This window comes from Lepisma saccharinum, chromosome 16, assembly GCF_977018435.1.
Source record: "Lepisma saccharinum chromosome 16, izLepSacc3.1, whole genome shotgun sequence".
NCBI classification, from domain to species: domain Eukaryota; kingdom Metazoa; phylum Arthropoda; class Insecta; order Zygentoma; family Lepismatidae; genus Lepisma; species Lepisma saccharinum.
The window spans coordinates 55,088,021-55,113,106 of NC_139244.1; the positions used below are offsets into that span (position 1 = coordinate 55,088,021).

General features: G+C 36.7%; 1 pseudogene across 1 annotated transcript; it reads right to left on the bottom strand.

The window, feature by feature from the left end:
* Positions 1-233: 233 nt before the first annotated feature.
* Positions 234-25,086, bottom strand: LOC146000487 (26S proteasome non-ATPase regulatory subunit 11 pseudogene; annotated as a pseudogene). Its single transcript, XR_014443504.1, has 2 exons — positions 24,978-25,086; positions 234-21,745 (listed from the first exon to the last, which is right to left on the bottom strand). The product of XR_014443504.1 is annotated as a 26S proteasome non-ATPase regulatory subunit 11 pseudogene (transcript).

Below are 25,086 nucleotides of genomic sequence, written 5' to 3' on the forward strand. Positions count from 1 at the left end.
GATTGGCACATCATTTTATGTATATACCTGTCAAAAATTCAAATCAATGTAATAGCTCAGTAGGAAGCTAGGAAGCTACGGATATATGTTGAAAAGGAATACCAGCTTACATATGCTGATGAACAGTGTTTATGTTCATACAATAATAAATATTTTTATAATTATTATATTTATTATATTGATAAAAAAAATTAGAAACAACAAAAGTTACAATAGCATCAAATTATGCAATTATTTGAAAGAACATTTATATGAAGAAAACACTTCTTTACTGTCTCCTTGCGAGGCAGAGTAAGTCCTTCTCTAAATATTTGGGCATGCCTCAGTTCTACATCTGAGCACACTCAACATGTCAAATTCCTAAATCAGGTCCACAAGATGACTTCCTTCAATTTTCAAAACTTCACATTTGGCTTATTCACATCCAAAATGCAGAAAATGTTTTACTCACTTAGTCTTATTTCTCATAAGATTCTCATTTTAGATAATGCAATATTCATTTACTAGCTAGTTAATGCAGATGCCAGCAGATAATAATTTCCTGCTCTCAATTACTAAACTAGGCACTTTACACCAGTTCCAAATCTTTCCTTTTTCGTTATACAGATTATTCCATTATAAAAGCATTTTAAAGCTTCTGTTATCAACAAAATGTCTCTATATAGTTTAAACAAACTATTAAAGATTAACTTGTAAAGTATAATCTTTCAAAATATCCAGATTTATACAAATATCAATCCTTCACCAATAGCCACATTTTTACTTATCTTCCCTCCATCTTGAGATCTTTTTAAAAGTCACAGACAACTAGTATTAGAGCAACTAGTTCAAGCCAGATTTTTTAGTATGTGTTATCTTCAATTGTTTTTGTTTTATATTTTTGTCCATAAGTGCTTAACAGCTTGAATGTTTGTGTTGTAAATGTACATATTTGCTCTGTTACAGCTATTTTACTATGTATATCACAATATACTTATCTAATGATTACAATTACCATTTTTTGAATGTAGATACAAAATACCAAGTATGACATCATATTAGACATTGAACAATTTTAAAGAGTTGACCTTTGTATATAAACCTTGATGTCAATGCAAATGTACATAATTTCAATAAATTTAATTATAAATTTGAATGTAACTTATCTTGCTTGCCTGAAAGAACACATATGATTGAAGATATTTGTTTTTTCATATTGTCAGTCAAAAATAACTGTTATGAATATGAATATTGCACAATTTGATAATTTTGTCATGATATACAAATTGGCTTCTTTAAACATCATATTTAATGAAATTAGTTTAACTAGTAATTTCAGACACTTAATTGGATTATATGAATAAAATTTTGAGCAATCATATGACTAAATTATTATAGATATTGCACAAATGTGGAACTTTGGACTTAGCCTAACCATTTTCAAATGTAGTTATGACAATGTATTATTTTTATTGTCATACTGGCGCTCAACAAGGGACGAACCCACAACAAGAGATCTGAGCACTACTAAGACTTTCAACATATAATAATTAATATAATGCTTCTATATTTACAAACTGTTTTCATGTTCAGCATTATAATCAATTGAGTGTAATGGAATATTTGTTTTCCAACAATATAACAAGAACTTGTTCATCATGAACCAATACAGTGCAACTACACATAATGAATTTTTTGTACATAATAATATTGAAAAACAAAAAACATCAAGTTCGACATACCAACAATTATTATCCAGTAAAGTAACCATTTTTACATAAACAATGTACCTACATAACATTATTATTTATTATCAAACAATGAAGCACCATTCAGAACTTCATTCTTAACCTGGGAGCATAATTTCTATATTAATTTTTATTTAGCCAAAAAATATATTAATAATAATTTTCTACATGTAGAGTAAGTTACCTCTGATCTAAATTTCCCATTAGGAATTGATCCATTCATCTAGCAACATCAGCTAACAAGACAAAAATGTAAGTCCCTGCATTGAAAAGCAAACATCCTCAGATTTACGGAGTGCTGAATATAAAATTTCTTACATTGCAAATGAATTCATGCAAGAAATGTATAAATTATGATGTGCGCACAAAAAATATAAATCATAAATAATTGTTGTTACTGAACTCGCAGCGTCATGGCTCGAACTTACTATTCAGCCCTTTGTGAACACATTTTGGAGCCATAATGCATACTAGCATTTTAAAGGAAACAACTACTTGACTGAAGCTTGGATCAACACGTGAATCACTTTGCTCTTTGTCAAGTTCATTCCTATTTGAGCCTACGATTCAACTCTTGGAATCTTTGTGCCCTAGTAAATATTTTTCAAGCCAAAGCTAAATCTTAACATTCAAAATTATTATGCACATGCCATCACATTATATTATACATTTTTTGCACTCCAAAATACAAATGACAAAGAATATTTGTTATATTAAATTTTTCCACCATTCAACACAACTAAGGATCAAGAAATATGAATGAGGATCAATGTCGGATCATGAAGATCAACTTAAGGCAAACTCTACAGAGGAATACTTCATACCTGAACTAATGTTTCAAACTCAAGGAAAGAAGCACGAAAAGTGAGAAAATTTTGACATTAACAGCCGACAAATGAAAAAATTATGTACAAAGTACTGTGACTCACAGTACCACCTTTAACCAACAGCCTAAGAGAAGAACTCAACCAACCAACTCTCATGGGTATGGTTGTGAAATGCAACAGTATCTTTTGTCCTTTTAAAACAACAAAATAAACAACATGTTAGCATAAGCAATTTCATAATGCCAAAATTAATATACGAAGAATGAAAAAATAAAGAACTGAGGCCTTATACCTAGTCATATCATAAATACTGACACAACATTGAAAGTGAATTATGACGAAAGTGTTAAAGATACTTTAATGTCCTGATTGTATAGGTTACTTACAGGTCTAACGAACACACAACACTAATCATTGTTCAAAATGGCCGCCTTTGGCTTTCACACAGGCCTGAAGTCTCTGCGGCCACTCATCTACAGCATTACGCACTGTCTCCGTAGGGAAAGTCGCCACTGCCTTCACCAGGGACCGTTTCAGACTGTCAATATTGGCATGCCTCCTCGTACAGACCATGCCCTCAAGCACTGACCACAATTTGTAGTCTAACGGGTTGAGGTCAGGGCTGCTAGCAGGCCAATCAGCTGGAGCAATGAAGTCCGGGACATTGCTCTTGAGCCACTCCTGGGTAGAGTGTGCCTTATGGGCAGGTGCGGAATCCTGTTGGAAGGTCCAATGTTGGTTCCTGACCAAAGTGTCACTCAAAGACTTCACAACAGAGTTCAACACAGTATTTTCGTACACTCTGGCTGACGTTTTCACCTCTTTTCACAAAAATGCAGCTTGGTGGTGCCATCATACGCCACACCCCACCAAACCATGACTGAGGCCGGATGATGACCCCTCTGGATCTTCGGGGCTTTCTCCCGAGTTTCGTGGGATGTTGACGCATACACCCGGTCATTTTGGCGATTGAAAGTTTCCTCAATGTTGAATATCTTTTCATCTGTGAAAAGAATTTTCCTGTGGCCATTGTTGGCGTAACGCTGCAGGAGGCATTTTGCTTTTATCACCCTCTGCTCTTTCAGACGTGCATTGAGGAAGTGACCTGTACTTCGCCGGTAAGCCTTCAACCCCAAGTCACTTCTTAACACACGAGACACTCACATTTTGGGAATGTTCAGCTCACGAGCAAGCACTGCCTGCTTTCGTACAGGATTTCTCCGAATACGGGCTGCCACTGCTTGCACTAACTTTTTGGTTCGTACGCTGCGTGGGCGGCCTTGCCTTGGGCGATCATCAACTGTCCCAGTCTCTGTGAATCACTTGATGGTCCAATACACGAAAGATTTGCTGATATTCAACTTTTTAAGTGTTCTGAATATCATGGGGGCTGTTTGACCCACTTTATGAAGCGCTATTACTGCCACACGATTTTCGTAATCGCCCCACTCCATAGCTACACTTTTACGAACACACTTCCTCTATGACAGCTCAACTCACAATGGCCCACTCCAGCCTCTTGCACAGGAAGGTTGGCCGCGACCTTGAAAACCGGTTGTACACACTGCCTCAAACTTTGTGTCAGTATTTATGATACCACTAGGTATACCACCCTTGACACTCAGTCAATAAGAAACTCCCAACCAACCAACCCTTATGGGTATGGTAGTGGAATGAAGGAGTATCTTTTGTCCTCCAAACGAACAAAATAAACAACATGTTAGCATTAGCAATTTCATAATGCCAAAATTAATATATGAATAAAGAACTGAGGTCTTATATACCACCCTTGACACTCAGTCAATATGAAACTCCCAACCAACCAACCCTTTGAGTTACTTTACTCTGTGGATGGTAAGTATAGATTAAATTATCCTGCAACAATATTTCAGGATGTATAGCAAATCAATCTTTGTTAAAATTAAAAATCTTTGAAAGTCAGATGGGTATACAATCATAATAAGTTGTCAGCTTACATGTGGTCAAATGTTAACACGTGTGCCCAAATTACCGCACCTTTATTGCTAACAGTGTATTCCAACAGAAGAATCAGGCTGCTGAACAAAGTGAATAAATATGCATGAACCCCTTTATTAATATTCCCCTACTTTACCTAGACAACAGGTTACCATCGGGTGTGAGCATTCTAACTACTCTCCCTACCATCACCGTGCAATCTGAGATAAACGATATTAAATTCCAAATTATTATATTGAACCTATTAAGGCTTGACGATCCGAGACTTTTCTGTTTTTGGATGAAACCTGTCTTCGGTTTCTTCAACGTCCCCTTTTAACACTTCAAAGTCGACATGTCTTTACTTCACATGATATCGGAAGCATGTGAACCTATCCTTAGGCCACTAAGTTATACTTTATGTTCACACAGAACAAAGTAAAGTGTAATTCTTTTCTTTAAACAAAGAATCTTTGATAATATTTTTCAACTTTAGGGTTTGCATATGTGATTGATTGATTTCAGCATTGAAACAGAACTATATTCATGACTCAACATGTCAAGCTATGTAACCACTGACCTTACTCCATCGACAATACCCAAATTAAAACATGTACTGATACTGTCATAGTGAAAGTATTCAAGATAACTCTTCGTATCAGATGTTACATGTACACAATAAAGTTATTTTGCTAAACTGTATGTTTCAAATTCACATACTAATAAAACTATGTATGTTTCATAACATACTTTTTCCAAACATGTGCAACCACATAAGAATGTTACAACACTCATAGTTCATATTACTGTACTTCTGAACTTAATCACGAATGATAAGCACTATAAGTATGTAACAATCTTTACCCATCAAGTAATTTTCAGTCACATATCTGATAAAATATAGTAAGACATGTCTGCACGCTGCAACAATGCCTTTGAAAAGATACATTACAGGTAAGTAATCAAATGATTAAAAGGTAAGTCTACGATATTACAAATTTGAAGTTAACTTTAACTTCATGACATCATCGTGACATCTTCTGCGTACATGTGTACGATGCATGATCAAGCATGCTATCACAGTCAAAGTACAAATATGTGAGGAGTAAGCATGGAATGCTTCTAGACTAAATTTTCTCCTCCATAATTTCAAACATCTCTGCCTGAATGTTCTTTTACGAACATGTTTAGGATGAGTTGTTACTTTTCTCCTTGCACCTGGGCAATTGGTGAAAACAGTCTTATTAATTTGTTTCAATTTAAGTTTGGTGCCTTTCCTAATTGTATCCTTCAACTGGACATTTGATACACTTTGGGGAAACACCACTTCACCTTGGTCCTGAATAACGTGAAACTTCTTGTCCAAAATCATTTGTGAAAGTTTCTTCCCTACTTGGTTTACAGGTATGTTAATGCATTTTGAAACATAATCCACCTGAACACGAGAATAAGGTTCGATGATTTGACAAAGGTTTTGTTCCAACACTGTGTCATGAAGGCTGTCTAAATGTGCTCGAACAATTGGATCATTTTCCAGTTCTTCTTTAGACTTATCCACAGCCTCCTGAAAGTCTACCAGAGATCTCTTAAGACTTGCTTGAGCAACACACTTCATAGCTTCAATTGCACTTCCGGCATACTTCAGAGCCAGTTTCTCGCTTATGATCTTTTGCACATCTTTTGGTGTGTTCAACATTATTTTGGACAGCAGCATGTACTTCAATGCAGTCAAGGCCTTTGAGCTTTCCACACTATCATAGCCTTCAAATGCTTCACAGAAGTAAGAGTATGCTGTTTTGAAGTCTCTCTCGTCAGCAGCATGAAGAATGCCTGACTGCATATCAAGCGATGCTTGTAGTTTTGGAGGGCAATATATTGAATTAGCTGTAGTCCGAGCTGAAGTAAGTGCTGCACGTGCTTTTGGAAGATTACTCAAGGCATGGTAAGTTTTACTTTCTAGAAGTTGAACCTCTAGCAATAACTTTTTGTCATCAAACTTATTCAGTTCTCTTAATAAGGTCGATCCTAAGTGAAGAGCTTCAGTAAACATTCCAGTGTCAAAATACAAAGCTATTAGGCAGGCTTCCAAATACTGCCAGAGGATAGTCTTTTTCTCTTGTTTTGCACTCTCAATGCACTCCTTGCACAACTGAACCTTACCGCCAATGCTGGCTTCCAGATCCAAGAACACGTCAACCAGAGAACGAACCAATTTTGCTGCCTTCGCCTTACTAATGGTGCAGAGGAAGAGTCTCGTCTGCCTAATAAGTTCAGCCAGTTCTTTTGCTTTGCTCTCTTTCTTGTAAGTCTCTCCTAGTTTCAAGATACTTTGTTCTTTGAGACGAATTGCATCTTCTTCACTTTCATTTTCCTGTTCTTGCAGATGCCTGGACAGATCATCTATTTCGTCCAATTTATTCGCCATTTTTGTCTTTTCGTCCACCTCGAGTTCATCTTTGATCTCTTCTCTAAGCTCTGTACAAGTAGCTTTGATTTCACCTCTGAACACTCTGACTTCTGATATACTAGTTTTAATAATATCATTCAACTCTATCAATTGAGCATTAGTCTTGTCCTGATTAGCTTTGAGATCCTCCTGATTAGCTTTGAGATCTGTTTGGCCATCCTTGATAGCATTGAGAGCAGCCATAACATCTGCCAAGCAGAAATCCCCCTTTGGATCTGACATATTTAAAGAAATAAACACCTAACCTCAGAAACAAGAACAAGATGCAAAACAATACAAAGATTATTATAAGCTTGAACCTTTTCAACTAATCACCTGATGTCTCATAATCTTAAATATATGACGATGGCACGTGATGAAAAGAGAAGAAAGTGTGACTAAATATCGAGAAGACAATTCAGTCTAAACTATCTCACTAATCAATCACTTTGATAAATGTCCTCGGTTAAATATGAAGTCCTGATTGGCACATCATTTTATGTATATACCTGTCAAAAATTCAAATCAATGTAATAGCTCAGTAGGAAGCTACGGATATATGTTGAAAAGGAATACCAGCTTACATATGCTGATGAACAGTGTTTATGTTCATACAATAATAAATATTTTTATAATTATTATATTGATAAAAAAAAATTAGAAACAACAAAAGTTACAATAGCATCAAATTATGCAATTATTTGAAAGAACATTTATATGAAGAAAACACTTCTTTACTGTCTCCTTGCGAGGCAGAGTAAGTCCTTCTCTAAATATTTGGGCATGCCTCAGTTCTACATCTGAGCACACTCAACATGTCAAATTCCTCAATCAGGTCCACAAGATGACTTCCTTCAATTTTCAAAACTTCACATTTGGCTTATTCACATCCAAAATGCAGAAAATGTTTTACTCACTTAGTCTTATTTCTCATAAGATTCTCATTTTAGATAATGCAATATTCATTTACTAGCTAGTTAATGCAGATGCCAGCAGATAATAATTTCCTGCTCTCAATTACTAAACTAGGCACTTTACACCAGTTCCAAATCTTTCCTTCTTCGTTATACAGATTATTCCATTATAAAAGCATTTTAAAGCTTCTGTTATCAACAAAATGTCTCTATATAGTTTAAACAAACTATTAAAGATTAACTTGTAAAGTATAATCTTTCAAAATATCCAGATTTATACAAATATCAATCCTTCACCAATAGCCACATTTTTACTTATCTTCCCTCCATCTTGAGATCTTTTTAAAAGTCACAGACAACTAGTATTAGAGCAACTAGTTCAAGCCAGATTTTTTAGTATGTGTTATCTTCAATTGTTTTTGTTTTATATTTTTGTCCATAAGTGCTTAACAGCTTGAATGTTTGTGTTGTAAATGTACATATTTGCTCTGTTACAGCTATTTTACTATGTATATCACAATATACTTATCTAATGATTACAATTACCATTTTTTGAATGTTGATACAAAATACCAAGTATGACATCATATTAGACATTGAACAATTTTAAAGAGTTGACCTTTGTATATAAACCTTGATGTCAATGCAAATGTACATAATTTCAATAAATTTAATTATAAATTTGAATGTAACTTATCTTGCTTGCCTGAAAGAACACATATGATTGAAGATATTTGTTTTTTCATATTGTCAGTCAAAAATAACTGTTATGAATATGAATTCAGAATATTGCACAATTTGATAATTTTGTCATGATATACAAATTGGCTTTTTTAAACATCATATTTAATTAAATTAGTTTAAATAGTAATTTCAGACACTTAATTGCATTAGGGGAGACCGGGGTAATTAGAACAGGAAACAGCCTGTAGAAGTTCCACTGTAAATTACTCAGAAAGTTACTGATGGATTTTTTAAAAATTTCTACCATTTCAAAGAACATCTTTTGTATATTTTTGAAAAAAATAATGACCATACCTGCATTGCAAATACTCGTCCAAAAAAAAAAATTGTCATGACACCATAAAATTGTTCCAATTACCCCATTTGGGGTTAATGGAACATAAGTTAGAAATTTCAACTGAATAGCTTTAGATTGCTGTTGGGGTAATAAGAACATCATATATAAATGTCTCATTTATCCTGCAAATTTGAACACAATAGCTCTACTTCTTCTGGAGTTATCAATGCTTGTTTAAATAAAATCCCAAGTTAACGTCTTTTTTCATAAAGTTCAATTTCCCAGTTGTGAAGCAAACATGTGTGAATGAAAATCAGTGTTCTATGATTTATTTGAAAGGTTACAGGCCATTCTACAATGTAGTAAAGAAAAAACTTCTAATAGTTACATGTACAATCTAGTATATCAATTAGAAAAAGTACAAAAAAGCATCTTTTTTGGAGGAAAACTTACTCCAATTTGTAACAAGTAGTGCTAATACTTCTAAAAACACTTAAGATAACTTACACTAACAGGTTTAACTGTCGTGAAAAACTAATATATACAGAAATTAAGCTTATCAGTCTCAAAAAACAATTATATATGAAACCATAAAATATAGGCTACATGACAAAAGCTACACCAAAGAACACTTGACCCATATTAACATTTGTCAGTTTGGCACCAGTAGATCTACTGATTTGAATGTTTGATTTCTTTTTTGAAAGCTTCATACTTGCTCTTAATGATGTCATACAATGGAAGGGTAAATGGACCGATTCCATTTAACTCCAAGGTCCGTAAAATATAAACTTCCTATCAATTTCCTCAACATCAGGTCTTCGTGGCCAATCGAACTTGCCAGTTTCTTTTTCCTCCAGAAACTTGATTGTTGCTTTAGACTGGCCATTAGAGATTTTAATAATTCTACCAACATACCACTTTCGCTCGTAATATACAGCGTAGTACTTTTCCAGTTTGAATAGGACTACATCGTCATCCTCTGATTCTATTTTACTATGTATATCACAATATACTTATCTAATGATTACAATTACCATTTTTTGAATGTTGATACAAAATACCAAGTATGACATTATATTATACATTGTACAATTTTAAAGAGTTGACCTTTGTATATAAACCTTGATGCCAATGCAAATGTACACAATTTCAATAAATTTAATTATAAATTTGAATGTATCATATCTTTCTTGTCTGAAAGAACACATATGATTGAAGATATTTGTTTTTCATATTGCCAGTCAAAAATAACTGTTATGACTAAATTATTATAAATATTGCACAAATGTGGAACTTTGAACTTAGCCTAACCATTTTCAAATGTTGTTGACAATGTATTATTTTTATTGTCATATTCATGGTATTTCAAGATGATGTTCTTATTACCCCATGACTGTTCTAATTACCCCAAGCAAAATCAAGCAAATTACGCAATGTTCTAATAACCCCTTTGGAGAAATTTTTGGGGTAATAAGAACTTTGCTTATAAAAACCAGGCAAAATGCCCATAGACAACCAAACTCACATGAAAAGTGTGCCCTTATGTTTTATTATAGGGGTGAAGAAAATTTTGCAAGGGTTCTTTCATTCACATCCAGTATATGCAGAAGCAGAGAAACACCAAACATGCGTCACATCATTTTTTGCAGGTGTATAATAAAAGTCAAATAAAACTTACTTTTGTGTAGTTATTCCAATAACAAATTTTCTGCATGTAGGTTTAGTGTAGGTACATAGGTATGAAATGTTATTACACCAGTCTTTTCGTTTTAAATTATTCTACATTAACATGTTCCAATAACCCCATGTTCTAATTACCCCGGTCTCCCCTATATGAATAAAATTTTGAGCAATCATATGACTAAATTATTATAGATATTGCACAAATGTGGAACTTTGGACTTAGCCTAACCATTTTCAAATGTAGTTATGACAATGTATTATTTTTATTGTCATAATTGATGGAAATGCAAGCAACAGCTTTCATGCATCGGACGGACATTATTATAGAAAAATACATGATTTAGAGGGTAAATACATTGAAAAATGCGAGAAAACACTTCTACGACCTTCCGAAATTACACAGAAACTCAATTCCGTAAGTACTTTCCCATGTAAATTTGAAGAAATCCATTTCCCGGATATGACATTTTTACCATTCATTTTTCATGATGTTTTTCATGTATTCAGGCTATGTGATCACACTGAAGTTTTTTTCTTCATTTACAGCAACTTATTATCAGTTCACTATGAATTTGAATTAATCCAACATCGTGTCTAGAACCTTTCATTTTATGTGTGAAATGTCACACACGTAACGCTGGGATGACGGTATTTGAAATCTTTTGCACACTTAATTATTTGGTAAAATAATAGATCTTTACTTTGGATGCAATAATAATAATAATAATAAATACCATTGTTATTGACACAACAGTGAATTACAATACTCACGTGGCAAACCAAGGAATCAGGACGAACCTACCCTTCATTCTTGCTTGTTTATGTAATCGTCTCAAAGAGAACTGAAGGGGCAAATTTAAAATGGCATTCTCACACAATGCACAATTAGGTATAGGCTATACTACATTTATCATTTTCTGGTTGATAAGCACTTGAAATTGTACAACAAATGTATTTCTCTCTGTCACACTCTTTATGTGCATCAAATCTCCCGATCTGTGTAATTTGCTCCCTCTCTCTCTCTCCCCTCTCTTTTTCTAAATCCATGCTTTCCTCTTCCAGAATGAATTTTTACATCGATCTCGCCTCAAGAAGATTAAATAATGAACTAAAGTGAGAATCATAGAACTTCAGACCTTCTGTAAACAAAAGCACGTGTACCCTAACAGTGTTGCAATCTTATTAAAAAAAAATAATCCACATAGCCTACAAGGTGTAAAAACATTTCCATTTGTCAACAGATGCGGAATAAGCAGTGTATCACTGATGACCTGTTGAAAGTTAATGAATGTATGTAAAATAAAAAAAAAATTAAAAAAAATTTACATCTTGCCTGGTGGCCGACTTTCAGACTCATCACCGAAGCTCTGGCTCGAATCCCGACATGGGTGTTATTGGTGAGTGTCCCTTCATCAATTTCATCTGACGATCACTCATTCTCATCGTCGGGATTAGCCAAAAGTGGAAGAAAAGCAATGCTAATTAAAAAAAATCAAAAACAAAATTGACATCTTATCCCCCAGGAGTAAGACGGTAAGGATTAATTTTCTCTCATATTTTACTAAAAAAAAAACCTTGTTAGAAGAATGTGACACATTGAGATAAATGACGTTTTAAAACCGGGGTTTCTTCATTAAATTTATTTGATGTTTGAAAGTGTTATGATTTATTATTATATATAATGAAAGTAAGCTAATACATATGATTTGATTAACTAAATTAATAATTATTAATTAGATAAAATAATGAAACTAACTCATTTGATTTGATTGATTTGCTTTATTTTACTTCCCCCTCTTGTGCCTCTTATGGCTAATTTGCGAAGATGGAGATGAATGATGATGATATGATGAAAACGATGAATGGACATTCACAAACATTCATGCCCAGGCCACGATTCGAACCCGGGACCCCTGGCGTCGTAGCCCGATGTGCTAACCACTCCGTCACGGGGACGGCTAACTAATTTGGAATTCAAATATCACCTATCCCTCATCATCTCGTAACTAATGACAAATTAGCGTGTCACAGCGTGGTCGATCTACACCTCAATGTCACACATTCCAGTATCCTCCAGAGTGTACTTCAACATATCTAAAGTTACTTCATCCAAAAACACACTCATTTGTCCTAAAACGGCAACTTAGAGAAGCATAAAAGTGAGGAAAGAAGACTGTAGAATACAGAAATATTTTGAGGCAGTCACATTTTATTGTACGCTACATATAAAATAAAATGCATATTTGCAGGTGAATTTTTAAATATTGTCACATTTTTCTTCTCTCTTGTTGAGAGGTGTTTATTTTAAATCAACCTCCCTCACCCTACGGCCTGCCCTCCTTCACCCACAAAAGTATTCCGGAGTGTGAGGATGTCACCATCCCGGAGGATTGTCACTGACAATGTGAAATCGCACTATCATATGCCGACATTCGACATACCACTTCCGTTTTCTGCACTTGACTTAGTGAGAAGTATTGAGGTTGGCAAACAGCCTAATAACGGATTTCTTCCGCATCATGTAGTCCGTTCTATGAAAGTACGCTTATGGAAGAGAAACGTGTAAATTACATTGGATTATACATTTTAAAATATATTTTCATTAAAGGTTTCTATTTATAATAATAATACGTGATTATTGTATAAATTACAATCGATCACGTGAACAGCAAGAAAATAGCGCCAGTTTCGAACATGGCGACTTCCATGCGGGCAGGAAGGTCTCCCGTGTTTTCAGAGTAGTCGGAAATACAGCCGTTTGAAAAGTGGCAAGAAGCAGGTTGTTCTTAACGTTTATGTGACGTTGTGTCGGGGCTATCCTGAGCAAGCAGTGAAGTTGGTGTCCAAGTGTAATTGTGTGTCTGCGTCTTTGTGTTTTCGGTGCGATGAAAGAAAGGAAAACGACCGGTCAAGTTGTGAGTCCCGCGAAAAAAACACGTTGTTGCTCGTATAAACAAGTACACCGATTTTGAGATAAGCGCAATACAACGCGAGGTGTTTTCATATTCTTTCAATCAAACAGCCGTCCTGTGCACTGTGGGGAAGATGTTGATAGTGATGATTGATGACGATCTTCCCAATTTTAGCAGTCGGCTTTAAATCGCCTCTTGTGCCACGTTGAGTTCCGTACTCTGACAGGATGATGTCTAGCGCCGAAAATGCCTCAAGTTAAAAAAGCAACTGCTGAATCAAGGTAAGAAAATACATTACTTGCATGAGACGTGCGTAAATAATGCGCTTATTATCGCCTTCTTGTGCACAAGAAACCGAGAGAAAGATAAACAATCTCTTTTTATTCCCCGGCTTATCTTTGTTTAGCTTCTGCTAAAACTGGCGGTATATTTGTTGCACAAAGGAGAAAACAATACTCTACATGTCAACAATGTTGGGCAATAAAGGCTTGAATTTACTGAAACGAATCTCTCACTCTCTTGTATAACTTTGGCGCTGTCATACTGAGAGAGGAGGGGGGAAGGGGGGATCTGTTAACCCAGTGTCAGATAAATGGGACTTTTGGCGTAGAAAAATATGTTCATTCTTGAACAAGAACACGTATTTAATCACTTGTAGAAAATTTATTATACTTCAATGTGTAGATTATCAGTTAAAAAAATAAGAATACGTTTTTCCATGTTATCTAAAATTAAAGGTTGCGAGTGAGCAGCATATGATGGCCGCACCATTCACGAACAGCTGGCACGGAGTGATACATTACTCGAAGTGATACGGTTGTTTACAGAGGGTCGGAAGGTTCGTGATTCTTACTTTACAACTCATTGCCAGTCTCAGGAATTTTGCTGTCTGTCCAATGGAAGGGAACAGCTTCCATTGGGCATTTGTGTATTGCTTAAGTAGAGGAAAATATAGAGGTGGAAGAATAGCAGGCAAACTGAGATTCCCAGAGTCTTTTCCATTCTTTGCCCCATATGCCTCTGTGGAAGTTACAAATCCATGGTTCAAAGTAGGAACCCCTCTCATCGTTCCTGGGCTGCTTCACGGTGAGTGGAAGGTTGAGAACACTATGAAGGATGGGATGAAGTTTTTGGAAGAGTACATTCTCCAGCGAATAAAAGACAACGGACCACTTGATGAACGTCCTAGTATTGTGAAATTGCGACTTGATGAAGCAATAGAGCAAGAACCTGTTTATGTAGAGCTTCTGCACAGATTTCCTGGACCTGGACTTCCACCAAATCCAAATCGATCAATCAATCATAGCCCGATGTGCTAACCACTCCGTCATGGGGACGGCTAATTAATTTGGAATTCAAATATCACCTATCCCTCATCATCTCGTAACTAATGACAAATTAGCGTGTCACAGCGTGGTCGATCTACACCTCAATGTCACACATTCCAGTATCCTCCAGAGTGTACTTCAACATATCTAAAGTTACTTCATCCAAAAACACACTCATTTGTCCTAAAACGGCAACTTAGAGAAGCATAAAAGTGAGGAAAGAAGACTGTAGAATACAGAAATATTTTGAGGCAGTCACATTTTATTGTACGCTACATATAAAATAAAATGCATATTTGCAGGTGAATTTTTAAATATTGTCACATTTTTCTTCTCTCTTGTTGAGAGGTGTTTATTTTAAATCAACCTCCCTCACCCTACGGCCTGCCCTCCTTCACCCACAAAAGTATTCCGGAGTGTGAGGATGTCACCATCCCGGAGGATTGTCACTGACAATGTGAAATCGCACTATCATATGCCGACATTCGACATACCACTTCCGTTTTCTGCACTTGACTTAGTGAGAAGTATTGAGGTTGGCAACAGCCTAATAACGGATTTCTTCCGCATCATGTAGTCCGTTCTATGAAAGTACGCTTATGGAAGAGAAACGTGTAAATTACATTGGATTATACATTTTAAAATATATTTTCATTAAAGGTTTCTATTTATAATAATAATACGTGATTATTGTATAAATTACAATCGATCACGTGAACAGCAAGAAAATAGCGCCAGTTTCGAACATGGCGACTTCCATGCGGGCAGGAAGGTCTCCCGTGTTTTCAGAGTAGTCGGAAATACAGCCGTTTGAAAAGTGGCAAGAAGCAGGTTGTTCTTAACGTTTATGTGACGTTGTGTCGGGGCTATCCTGAGCAAGCAGTGAAGTTGGTGTCCAAGTGTAATTGTGTGTCTGCGTCTTTGTGTTTTCGGTGCGATGAAAGAAAGGAAAACGACCGGTCAAGTTGTGAGTCCCGCGAAAAAAACACGTTGTTGCTCGTATAAACAAGTACACCGATTTTGAGATAAGCGCAATACAACGCGAGGTGTTTTCATATTCTTTCAATCAAACAGCCGTCCTGTGCACTGTGGGGAAGATGTTGATAGTGATGATTGATGACGATCTTCCCAATTTTAGCAGTCGGCTTTAAATCGCCTCTTGTGCCACGTTGAGTTCCGTACTCTGACAGGATGATGTCTAGCGCCGAAAATGCCTCAAGTTAAAAAAGCAACTGCTGAATCAAGGTAAGAAAATACATTACTTGCATGAGACGTGCGTAAATAATGCGCTTATTATCGCCTTCTTGTGCACAAGAAACCGAGAGAAAGATAAACAATCTCTTTTTATTCCCCGGCTTATCTTTGTTTAGCTTCTGCTAAAACTGGCGGTATATTTGTTGCACAAAGGAGAAAACAATACTCTACATGTCAACAATGTTGGGCAATAAAGGCTTGAATTTACTGAAACGAATCTCTCACTCTCTTGTATAACTTTGGCGCTGTCATACTGAGAGAGGAGGGGGGAAGGGGGGATCTGTTAACCCAGTGTCAGATAAATGGGACTTTTGGCGTAGAAAAATATGTTCATTCTTGAACAAGAACACGTATTTAATCACTTGTAGAAAATTTATTATACTTCAATGTGTAGATTATCAGTTAAAAAAATAAGAATACGTTTTTCCATGTTATCTAAAATTAAAGGTTGCGAGTGAGCAGCATATGATGGCCACACCATTCACGAACAGCTGGCACGGAGTGATACATTACTCGAAGTGATACGGTTGTTTACAGAGGGTCGGAAGGTTCGTGATTCTTACTTTACAACTCATTGCCAGTCTCAGGAATTTTGCTGTCTGTCCAATGGAAGGGAACAGCTTCCATTGGGCATTTGTGTATTGCTTAAGTAGAGGAAAATATAGAGGTGGAAGAATAGCAGGCAAACTGAGATTCCCAGAGTCTTTTCCATTCTTTGCCCCATATGCCTCTGTGGAAGTTACAAATCCATGGTTCAAAGTAGGAACCCCTCTCATCGTTCCTGGGCTGCTTCACGGTGAGTGGAAGGTTGAGAACACTATGAAGGATGGGATGAAGTTTTTGGAAGAGTACATTCTCCAGCGAATAAAAGACAACGGACCACTTGATGAACGTCCTAGTATTGTGAAATTGCGACTTGATGAAGCAATAGAGCAAGAACCTGTTTATGTAGAGCTTCTGCACAGATTTCCTGGACCTGGACTTCCACCAAATCCAAATCGATCAATCAATCGTAGCCCGATGTGCTAACCACTCCGTCACGGGGACGGCTAATTAATTTGGAATTCAAATATCACCTATCCCTCATCATCTCGTAACTAATGACAAATTAGCGTGTCACAGCGTGGTCGATCTACACCTCAATGTCACACATTCCAGTATCCTCCAGAGTGTACTTCAACATATCTAAAGTTACTTCATCCAAAAACACACTCATTTGTCCTAAAACGGCAACTTAGAGAAGCATAAAAGTGAGGAAAGAAGACTGTAGAATACAGAAATATTTTGAGGCAGTCACATTTTATTGTACGCTACATATAAAATAAAATGCATATTTGCAGGTGAATTTTTAAATATTGTCACATTTTTCTTCTCTCTTGTTGAGAGGTGTTTATTTTAAATCAACCTCCCTCACCCTACGGCCTGCCCTCCTTCACCCACAAAAGTATTCCGGAGTGTGAGGATGTCACCATCCCGGAGGATTGTCACTGACAATGTGAAATCGCACTATCATATGCCGACATTCGACATACCACTTCCGTTTTCTGCACTTGACTTAGTGAGAAGTATTGAGGTTGGCAACAGCCTAATAACGGATTTCTTCCGCATCATGTAGTCCGTTCTATGAAAGTACGCTTATGGAAGAGAAACGTGTAAATTACATTGGATTATACATTTTAAAATATATTTTCATTAAAGGTTTCTATTTATAATAATAATACGTGATTATTGTATAAATTACAATCGATCACGTGAACAGCAAGAAAATAGCGCCAGTTTCGAACATGGCGACTTCCATGCGGGCAGGAAGGTCTCCCGTGTTTTCAGAGTAGTCGGAAATACAGCCGTTTGAAAAGTGGCAAGAAGCAGGTTGTTCTTAACGTTTATGTGACGTTGTGTCGGGGCTATCCTGAGCAAGCAGTGAAGTTGGTGTCCAAGTGTAATTGTGTGTCTGCGTCTTTGTGTTTTCGGTGCGATGAAAGAAAGGAAAACGACCGGTCAAGTTGTGAGTCCCGCGAAAAAAACACGTTGTTGCTCGTATAAACAAGTACACCGATTTTGAGATAAGCGCAATACAACGCGAGGTGTTTTCATATTCTTTCAATCAAACAGCCGTCCTGTGCACTGTGGGGAAGATGTTGATAGTGATGATTGATGACGATCTTCCCAATTTTAGCAGTCGGCTTTAAATCGCCTCTTGTGCCACGTTGAGTTCCTTTTTGGGAAGCAAATTTGACAGACCGTACTCTGACAGGATGATGTCTAGCGCCGAAAATGCCTCAAGTTAAAAAAGCAACTGCTGAATCAAGGTAAGAAAATACATTACTTGCATGAGACGTGCGTAAATAATGCGCTTATTATCGCCTTCTTGTGCACAAGAAACCGAGAGAAAGATAAACAATCTCTTTTTATTCCCCGGCTTATCTTTGTTTAGCTTCTGCTAAAACTGGCGGTATATTTGTTGCACAAAGGAGAAAACAATACTCTACATGTCAACAATGTTGGGCAATAAAGGCTTGAATTTACTGAAACGAATCTCTCACTCTCTTGTATAACTTTGGCGCTGTCATACTGAGAGAGGAGGGGGGAAGGGGGGATCTGTTAACCCAGTGTCAGATAAATGGGACTTTTGGCGTAGAAAAATATGTTCATTCTTGAACAAGAACACGTATTTAATCACTTGTAGAAAATTTATTATACTTCAATGTGTAGATTATCAGTTAAAAAAATAAGAATACGTTTTTCCATGTTATCTAAAATTAAAGGTTGCGAGTGAGCAGCATATGATGGCCGCACCATTCACGAACAGCTGGCACGGAGTGATACATTACTCGAAGTGATACGGTTGTTTACAGAGGGTCGGAAGGTTCGTGATTCTTACTTTACAACTCATTGCCAGTCTCAGGAATTTTGCTGTCTGTCCAATGGAAGGGAACAGCTTCCATTGGGCATTTGTGTATTGCTTAAGTAGAGGAAAATATAGAGGTGGAAGAATAGCAGGCAAACTGAGATTCCCAGAGTCTTTTCCATTCTTTGCCCCATATGCCTCTGTGGAAGTTACAAATCCATGGTTCAAAGTAGGAACCCCTCTCATCGTTCCTGGGCTGCTTCACGGTGAGTGGAAGGTTGAGAACACTATGAAGGATGGGATGAAGTTTTTGGAAGAGTACATTCTCCAGCGAATAAAAGACAACGGACCACTTGATGAACGTCCTAGTATTGTGAAATTGCGACTTGATGAAGCAATAGAGCAAGAACCTGTTTATGTAGAGCTTCTGCACAGATTTCCTGGACCTGGACTTCCACCAAATCCAAATCGATCAATCAATCGTAGCCCGATGTGCTAACCACTCCGTCATGGGGACGGCTAACTAATTTGGAATTCAAATATCACCTATCCCTCATCATCTCGTAACTAATGACAAATTAGCGTGTCACAGCGTGGTCGATCTACACCTCAATGTCACACATTCCAGTATCCTCCAGAGTGTACTTCAACATATCTAAAGTTACTTCATCCAAAAACACACTCATTTGTCCTAAAACGGCAACTTAGAGAAGCATAAAAGTGAGGAAAGAAGACTGTAGAATACAGAAATATTTTGAGGCAGTCACATTTTATTGTACGCTACATATAAAATAAAATGCATATTTGCAGGTGAATTTTTAAATATTGTCACATTTTTCTTCTCTCTTGTTGAGAGGTGTTTATTTTAAATCAACCTCCCTCACCCTACGGCCTGCCCTCCTTCACCCACAAAAGTATTCCGGAGTGTGAGGATGTCACCATCCCGGAGGATTGTCACTGACAATGTGAAATCGCACTATCATATGCCGACATTCGACATACCACTTCCGTTTTCTGCACTTGACTTAGTGAGAAGTATTGAGGTTGGCAACAGCCTAATAACGGATTTCTTCCGCATCATGTAGTCCGTTCTATGAAAGTACGCTTATGGAAGAGAAACGTGTAAATTACATTGGATTATACATTTTAAAATATATTTTCATTAAAGGTTTCTATTTATAATAATAATACGTGATTATTGTATAAATTACAATCGATCACGTGAACAGCAAGAAAATAGCGCCAGTTTCGAACATGGCGACTTCCATGCGGGCAGGAAGGTCTCCCGTGTTTTCAGAGTAGTCGGAAATACAGCCGTTTGAAAAGTGGCAAGAAGCAGGTTGTTCTTAACGTTTATGTGACGTTGTGTCGGGGCTATCCTGAGCAAGCAGTGAAGTTGGTGTCCAAGTGTAATTGTGTGTCTGCGTCTTTGTGTTTTCGGTGCGATGAAAGAAAGGAAAACGACCGGTCAAGTTGTGAGTCCCGCGAAAAAAACACGTTGTTGCTCGTATAAACAAGTACACCGATTTTGAGATAAGCGCAATACAACGCGAGGTGTTTTCATATTCTTTCAATCAAACAGCTGTCCTGTGCACTGTGGGGAAGATGTTGATAGTGATGATTGATGACGATCTTCCCAATTTTAGCAGTCGGCTTTAAATCGCCTCTTGTGCCACGTTGAGTTCCTTTTTGGGAAGCAAATTTGACAGACCGTACTCTGACAGGATGATGTCTAGCGCCGAAAATGCCTCAAGTTAAAAAAGCAACTGCTGAATCAAGGTAAGAAAATACATTACTTGCATGAGACGTGCGTAAATAATGCGCTTATTATCGCCTTCTTGTGCACAAGAAACCGAGAGAAAGATAAACAATCTCTTTTTATTCCCCGGCTTATCTTTGTTTAGCTTCTGCTAAAACTGGCGGTATATTTGTTGCACAAAGGAGAAAACAATACTCTACATGTCAACAATGTTGGGCAATAAAGGCTTGAATTTACTGAAACGAATCTCTCACTCTCTTGTATAACTTTGGCGCTGTCATACTGAGAGAGGAGGGGGGAAGGGGGGATCTGTTAACCCAGTGTCAGATAAATGGGACTTTTGGCGTAGAAAAATATGTTCATTCTTGAACAAGAACACGTATTTAATCACTTGTAGAAAATTTATTATACTTCAATGTGTAGATTATCAGTTAAAAAAATAAGAATACGTTTTTCCATGTTATCTAAAATTAAAGGTTGCGAGTGAGCAGCATATGATGGCCGCACCATTCACGAACAGCTGGCACGGAGTGATACATTACTCGAAGTGATACGGTTGTTTACAGAGGGTCGGAAGGTTCGTGATTCTTACTTTACAACTCATTGCCAGTCTCAGGAATTTTGCTGTCTGTCCAATGGAAGGGAACAGCTTCCATTGGGCATTTGTGTATTGCTTAAGTAGAGGAAAATATAGAGGTGGAAGAATAGCAGGCAAACTGAGATTCCCAGAGTCTTTTCCATTCTTTGCCCCATATGCCTCTGTGGAAGTTACAAATCCATGGTTCAAAGTAGGAACCCCTCTCATCGTTCCTGGGCTGCTTCACGGTGAGTGGAAGGTTGAGAACACTATGAAGGATGGGATGAAGTTTTTGGAAGAGTACATTCTCCAGCGAATAAAAGACAACGGACCACTTGATGAACGTCCTAGTATTGTGAAATTGCGACTTGATGAAGCAATAGAGCAAGAACCTGTTTATGTAGAGCTTCTGCACAGATTTCCTGGACCTGGACTTCCACCAAATCCAAATCGATCAATCAAGGTCAAATTTGATGATGTACTTCCGGACCTGTTGTATCATAAAGAGAGAAGAGTTAGGGAACAAAATGAAATGTAACTTCATCTTTACAACAACAGACTGAGGTGATATTTCTATTTCTTAGGGAACAAAATGAAATGTAACTTCATTTTTACAACAACAGACTGAGGTGATATTTCTATTTTTGCACAAAATTTAATTCAATTAATTAACACTAAGGCACTTGCCCTCATCAGGTAGGGTATTAGGCAGAGCTTCCCCTGTAGAGTTCAATGTACTGTACCTCATCAAAGCATTATTATCATTGGCAGCTCTTCTAAATGTAATTCTTAAACCACCCTTCCACATAATATCTTTGTAATCTGAGAAGAATCCTGGCAACAGGCGCATTGGAAACAATACTGTGTGGCTCTTGGATAATATTTTACCACCAGCCTCAAATCCACCTATTTTGTAGTAAGAAGCCTCGGTTTTGGATAATTTTAGTGTGGCCAAAACTGTGGAGGTAATGCCAGGGTAATCTACTCTGTTTATAACAACACCATGCTTTCTGATCTCAATTTCAGAGAACAGATGTGGCACAAAATTGTCTACCAATCTTATATTTGAATTTGCCGGATAATCTGTACCATCGAGCTTTACAACATCAAATTTGATGTATAGATCTGCTCTGTGAGGGTGTATAAAGCCACCCCCTACATCAAGATCAACCTCAATCTCTGTATTGGGTTGATTTAAATTTGCAAAGGTCCTCCTGTTTGGGGGAAATGATTGTAGCTCATAACTCTCAATATTTTCCATTTTTTTGTATGTATTTTTATTTAAATATTAATTTCTATGATTGCAGTTGTTGTGGCTCCAGCAAAATCAACTAATTCTTCTTTTTCATTAGTGACCATCAACTCAATGTAATCTATTCTGTTATGGCACACAGGAAAATATAATGTTGGTGATGGAGTGTAGATGATGGGCTCCATAAATTCAGAGTTAGGTTTGAATGTTGCAATGATGCCAGTTTGTTTGTGAGTGCCTATGCCTTTTGATTTGGTGATCATACCCTCGGCCACATTACAGTGAATATTTAGTCTCTCTATGGCTAAGAATTTAGGTATATTAATAGCAGTGTGTTTGATGGCCGGTTCAAGTTTTGTGTTGTTCTCAAAGCCTAACAGCTCTCCTATAGTACCCAGATCCACTGTTTCTGTAGCAGATACAATCTCTACTCTGTGACAGACAGAATTTTGAGTTAAAACTATACCTCTGGGTAACTAGAGCATTTAGAGTAGATAGATTATATTGCCCTGGAGTGATGACAATGTTTTGATCACCAACTGCAATTGTATTGTTGTGATGTGTAATATTAGGGATCAAGTACATGCCATAAAATGCTCTGAGATCTATTGTTTTGGGATACACTATATCATCATGTAATCTGAGTTTCAATATTGAATTTTGGCTGGTGAGATGGAATACCCCCATGATGTTTCAGATACCACAAGGCTTTTTGAAAATTTTCAATTGATGGTTTATTTATTTGAGACAGATATCTAAGAACAGATAAACACAGATGTCCACAATTAACATCTTTGAAATTTTGAACATGGGCATTATTGTAATAAAGATTAGCTGATTTTAGATATTTTACTAAATTTTCAGGTGGAACACCTCCAAATGAATCAAACACAAATGCCTCATTTTTTAAATATTTAAGATAACAGATCCAGTGAGTGCCCTGATTTTTGTACTTATCCAAATTAACTATGCCACACTCTTTGTTGAGTGGTTGTTCTGGTAAAGAATCAGACATGTACACACCTCTAAAATTTTTGATGCCCAGTGGCTTGATTAAAGCTTCAATATCTTGGTTTGTAAGCGGCTCTTGTTTTTTTTAAACTTATTCATGGCTCTCTTAACACCTTTGCCTTGTTTCTCCATGGCCAGGTTATGGCGCTTCAATTCATCTAATTCTGCCTTATTCTTCTTGGCATCTATTACTGTTTTTGCTATAGCAGCTGATCCCCCAGCCAAGCTCCCAACAGCCCCAAGTGCTGCTAAGATGGCCGGGATAGTAAATATGAAACCCCCCACATGTGATTTTTTCCTGGATTGTTGTAATTTTTTTAATTGGGGGGTACTAAGCAACAATTTCATACCATGGCCCTTGGCAAGACAAGAGCTTTTTTTTCTTGCGCTGCTTTTTGGTTAAAAGACTATCAATAGTTTTAAGAGATTTAAGACCTGCATAAGGTATTTGATACATAACACCCTTGGCCTTCATTGTAGGTTTATTATATACATATTCACATGTTTATGATGTAAGAAATGAGAGAGTCACAGAGCAATTCTAGAGGGCCTCTGCATATTACCGGACCGGAAGTAAATATGTGTGCGTGTGTGTGTGTGTGTGTGTTAATACGTTTAGCTTAGTTTTAAGTGTGGCCAAAAAAAATATCAAGGGGTATATTTTTGACAAGCTTATGGACAAAAATCTGACAGAAGTGCCTTTTGTAAGTGTGGACAAATCAATCTGATGGGGCTCATCATTTCCCAGGAACTTCCCGAGGGCATTTTTACAAAAATCTTGGATTAGACAGAGTTCCACACTTGAGCAAAAAACTCATATGGGCATGTTGAGCAAGTTTTAAGTGTAGCCAAATCTGCCTGAGGGGGGTTCATCATTTCTCGTCCTGGTTATATCACAAATCATACTACTCATACCCACTCCAAATCGACAAAACACAAGCACGACGCGCGATGATTCACAGCTGTGCGCGCCATATTGTATGCTCTGCAACGGAAGAAAGGACCCAAAAGAATTACTCGTAATGTGAAAAATCGAAGTTATTTTCGTGTAAAAAGCATAATGGCACCTTCAACTATGTTCCACAATACACAATTGGTAAGTACGAACCATTTAAAACTGAAAATATCCGATAGAAATGTGTCGCCGGTATAACAGACATTTACCGATGATTTTACCAAATGAGGTGAATACTTGTAACAAAGTTTGAATTCATTCATCTCTGAAGCATATAGGTTAAAAATGTTTATAAATTTTGTTGGTGAAATATGCAAATTATATACATTCACAAACATTAAAACCTTAATGCAACTAAAAACAATAAAAAAATTCATATTAATTCATTTTATTTTTTACCTGGAGTATGACCACTTTTCGTGGAATGCCCCAATAATCGTAATATTTTACTGTATGCTAAAGCCAATAACACATTTTTAACTAAACGACCGAGAAGACACTTACCTTATACAAAAATACTTTGTTTACCCTTTTAAATAATAGAAACTTTGCTTTCAACTAAATTAAAATTACATGATGATACAAAGGTGAAGATCAAAAAATTAAAAATGGC